General features: G+C 44.5%; 1 protein-coding gene across 2 annotated transcripts in view; it reads right to left on the bottom strand.

The window, feature by feature from the left end:
• The window catches only part of ddhd1a (DDHD domain containing 1a), a 48,601-nt gene that overhangs the window by 24,917 nt on the left and 18,684 nt on the right, over window positions 1-5,000 (bottom strand). The gene's annotated exons all lie outside the window — the stretch shown is intronic.

A 5,000-nucleotide genomic window follows, 5' to 3' on the forward strand; every position in this document is an offset into this window, starting at 1 on the left:
CAGCTGCCTGATGCCTCCCTCCCTAAATACTTGAGAGCTGTCTCATTAGACATGACTTTGGATTGAATGCATCTTTTAAAAATGAGCATAGCACTCTATAAACTTCCTTGTATCCTTGTAGAATCGTTGGTTAACACTACGGTATGACGTTAGCAAAAGTCGGAATGTTAAACTAAACTAGCTTACGTAAGCTAGCAGGCTAACGGTAGGCATCAATGGTTACAACAATGGCATAATCAGATAGCAAAGGGTTTATTTCTCGCGTCAAATCTACACATCTAAGCAAAATAATGTCACACAAATCACATTTCAACAGATTACCGATGTCATCCGCCATCTTTGGTTTTCACAGCTGTTTCAGACGTTGGCACAAAAGGTTTATAGCAGAGCCATGGTTTATAGGTGATAGGGAGCATGAAGTGTGCATCAAAGATTCTAGAGTGCTCTGCTCTAGAATCTTTGGTTCAAAGGCAGCACTCTAGAATCTTTGGTTAAAAGGCAGCACTCTAGAATCTTTGGTTAAAAGCATAGACAATATAAGGCAACACTTTTTACCGTTTCGAACAGAGCCTTGTGAGAGTGGAGCAAAGCAGGGGAGTTTGAAACCTTTTAAATGTTTAAATGCAGTTTTACTTTAGTACCCCAGTCCTGATTTTGAATGACTTTCATTTGAGATGTGAATATTATTTGTTAACAGATGCTTGAAGCGGAAACCAAAAACAGAGGATGCTAATTTCCCCTCTCGTGTTGTTGTTTAGTCTGTTATGTCATCTGACCACAAACTGACTAATTGCAATACTCTATTTGTGCCTTGTTTTTTCAAGCCTTTTTTCATGCACCGTTTTCATGAGCAAACACACAAAGGGAGCAATCAGGTCCTGAAGAACGAGCCTGGATGAGGGACGAAGTGGGCCCATAATTACAAGCCCTCTCCTTAATCAACCCCGACCACGTGGGGCTCGCATCCAAACTCGCTGCCGCGACGACACGTGACGACAGCGTTAGCTCGCATGTGCGGATTATTTACCTATGCTTGTTTATTTTGTTTTGTTTGTTTGTTTATTTATTTATTTATTTATTCATTTATCAATCAAAAAACAGCCTGGCTCAGGGTAATTTAATGGAACTCAGACGCCTGTTCCGTCTCTGCCTACTGCTGCTGCTGCTGCAGTTCTTTATTCTGCTGAGGTAATGGAGCCGTTTCTCATCGCAGCAGAGCAGCCGGCAGAAATCACCGACTATAAAAACACTCCTCCAACCCTATCTGGTCCACTTCCTATCCATGACCTTTCAGGTCCAATTAGGATTACTATAAATCATGAGTAACACATAATTAAAACATAATTAATAACCCCTAGATACGGCCCTCCAGCACGCTTCATCCAGCCCCTCAGATGTTTTAGGTAGATTGGAAAAAGGTAAATAAATAAAGTTTACTAAGCAATATTTCTATGATAAGATAAATTACTTAAACTTAGGGCTATGAATAATCTGCTGGAAGGGAGAATTTGATGCAAAAAAAGAAAAATGTGTTTTGCTGCACTGACAAGTCCATTCAGTTGGCGTAGCAGTACGGCCTAATCTCTATGCTGGGGAGCAGTACGGCCTAATCTCTATGCTGGGTACTAATCTCTATGCTGGGGAGCAGTACGGCCTAATCTCTATGCTGGGGAGCAGTACGGCCTAATCTCTATGCTGGGGAGCAGTACGGCCTAATATCTATGCTGGGGAGCAGTACGGCCTAATCTCTATGCTGGGGAGCAGTACGGCCTAATCTCTATGCTGGGGACCAGTACGGCCTGATCTCTATGCTGGGGAGCAGTACGGCCTGATCTCTATGCTGGGGACCAGTACGGCCTAATCTCTATGCTGGGGAGCAGTACGGCCTAATCTCTATGCTGGGGAGCAGTACGGCCTAATCTCTATGCTGGGGAGCAGTACGGCCTGATCTCTATGCTGGGGAGCAGTACGGCCTAATCTCTATGCTGGGGAGCAGTACGGCCTGATCTCTATGCTGGGGAGCAGTACGGCCTAATCTCTATGCTGGGTACTAATCTCTATGCTGGGGAGCAGTACGGCCTAATCTCTATGCTGGGGAGCAGTACGGCCTAATCTCTATGCTGGGGAGCAGTACGGCCTAATATCTATGCTGGGGAGCAGTACGGCCTAATCTCTATGCTGGGGAGCAGTACGGCCTAATCTCTATGCTGGGGAGCAGTACGGCCTAATATCTATGCTGGGGAGCAGTACGGCCTAATCTCTATGCTGGGGAGCAGTACGGCCTAATCTCTATGCTGGGGAGCAGTACGGCCTGATCTCTATGCTGGGGACCAGTACGGCCTAATCTCTATGCTGGGGAGCAGTACGGCCTAATCTCTATGCTGGGGAGAAGGGGGGGAAGACTGACATGGAATGTGGGCCATGTCAAGACAGAAAGGGCCGTATATGACAGCAGAACATGCGGAACCTATGGGCCTTGTTTGCTTATGAGTGGGTTAAGCTACAGCAATCTGACATCCATGCAGAAAAACGACAATGGCAATGAGAGTGACCATGACGATGACGGCACTCACGAGGGCTCATTCCAACTAATCCGGCTCACCAGATTAGGAGTCCCACATCGCAGCCGCGGACCATCCCTCCATTATCCACGAGCTTAGTCATGATACCTACCGTTGAGTTTGTAGAATTCTGGGGTATTCTTACTGTATTCTGATGTGTTCATATGTTACTTCTGTGTGTAGTATACAACGGGGAGAGGTCCATACTATTGTACATAACATAACTGTGCCTTAGGCCTGTGCACCAGCAGGAAGGTCAGACAGGCCGATGTTTGGGAACATCCGAGGAACATCAGACATAACATGGGCCATTCAGGGCTGGTATCCATCCGGCCAGAGCCGGGTTTTGTACACTGGTTGGCACCTGCCACGTTGGCATGATTTTCGTTTGTATGTTTTAGTATAACAGGCTTTGTCTTAGGTTTTGACTCTGAGACGGATCGAGGAAGCGACCAAGGAGCATCTTCTGTCGGAAGGCTCAGCCGCCGCTTCTAACAACAACCACAACTGTTAGACTCTGCACAGTTTTACTGTTCGAGACTTAGCCTGTGTTCTGATATTCATTATTGTACCATCTACAATAAATCATCATCTAATCGCCGATCCTGATTCCGCCGTCAAGCTTTATTGACCATCTTCAATACAACCATTAGAACTAAAACACAACGCAACAACCAGAGAATCCTACATTTGGTGCCGTGACCCTTCTCGCAAAAGGAGAAGAAAGACGACAACATTTGGTTATCGTGACCCGTCCGCAAGAGGAGAAGAGAGACGAGAACATCCAACGGGTTCAAAGACACTTCCGGGGCAGATTTTGGATCTTGAACATCTGTAAGAAGAGTCCATCTTGGCACCCTGATTGACGCAACTGAATCCCAGCTGGAAGCCTGCCAAGAGGGGAAACACTGCTGCACTGCGCACCCTGCATGCAGTGAAGACATTCTGACCAGGTGAAAGCAAAAAGTCTTTACTCCTTTATGCAGGAAAAAGAACCAAAGTTAAGCTAATTTGTTAGATAAATTGGAAATTTGTTAGATAAATTAGAAATTAAAAGCTGCATTTTAATGAGAGTGTTGAAGTTTGTGTCATTAAGAGTGTTGATATGCCTATATCAATGACTGCGAGCTCTATAGGTCATTGGGTATAGAGGAGGAAAAGTGTTCACTTAAAATGGTATGACAGATTCGTGAACGAATTAAAAGAAGTAATCGATTAAACGTAAAACGTACAAGTACTTGGGGAACTTCTTTTCTTTGCTGTGATATCAATACATGTTAAGCTGTGTGTGTGAGAGTTTCATGCGATGATGCTGGGTGTGTGCCAATGAGAAAATAGGAGGCTGTGCGGTGTTTATGTTTTCTCAACGGTCTTTGTTTGGTGACGACTAAACTTAGTGCTACAGTGTTAACAAATGGAATAACAACCACCAGTTTGGGTGTCTTAATTTTGCAGTTATTGGAAAGTTGGATAGGCTCACCACCTATGTTTTGGTTGACTAGGTCAACAGGTTTATGTAATTGTTTATGTAATTGTTGTTTTATCACTGTCCAGCTGGAAGGGAGGGGAAAAGGGAAAAGAAAGGGGACTAAGCTAGATAAAGCTAGATAAAGCTAGATAAAGCTAGATAAAGCTAGGGAAAGCTAGATAAAGCTAGATAAAGCTAGGGAAAGCTAGATAAAGCTAGATAAAGCTAGGGAAAGCTAGATAAAGCTAGATAAAGCTAGGGAAAGCTAGGGAAAGCTAGATAAAGCTAGATAAAGCTAGATAAAGCTAGATAAAGCTAGGGAAAGCTAGATAAAGCTAGATAAAGCTAGATAAAGCTAGATAAAGCTAGATAAAGCTAGATAAAGCTAGATAAAGCTAGATAAAGCTAGATAAAGCTAGGGAAAGCTAGATATAACTGACACTTGTTGATTTTACAGTGGCAGCTGCGGGCTGCGGGTACAGTAAAGTAACTGGTAAGGTGTCTGGTTTGAGAGCGGGAGAGTCTGTTTTTTTTTTTGGCCTTGTTTCCTTGCCCTTGAGGGAGAGTGAATGTGTGTGTGTGAGTGTGCACGTTGTTCTGCTGTGGAGGGGAGAGAGAGACAGAGCTAGATATCTCTGACCTGGGTTGAATTTATAGTGGCAGCCTCGGGCTGTGGGTACAATAAATTGCATGGAAAGGGTCCGAAGGAGATACGTCTAGGGTGTTGTCTTTCCTTTTCTCTGTGGGGATGAAGTGTGAGTGTTGTTCCGCTGTGGGGGGGGAGGAGAGAGACAAAGCTGGAGATCTCTGATCTGTGTTGAATTTATAGTGGCAGCCTCGGGATGTGGGTACAATAAATTGCATGAAAATGGTCCGAAGGAGATACGTCTAGGGTGTTGTCTTTCCTTTTCTTCTGTGGGGACTAAGAGAGCGAGAGTGTGTGGGTGTGAAATAAAGAGAGAGACAACGTG

The sequence above is a fragment of the Alosa pseudoharengus genome, unplaced genomic scaffold (genome assembly GCF_046254945.1).
Source record: "Alosa pseudoharengus isolate Yale_2024_CS ecotype anadromous, Long Island Sound unplaced genomic scaffold, YU_APseudo_1.1 YU_APseudo_1.1_scf_2, whole genome shotgun sequence".
Lineage (NCBI taxonomy): Eukaryota > Metazoa > Chordata > Actinopteri > Clupeiformes > Clupeidae > Alosa > Alosa pseudoharengus.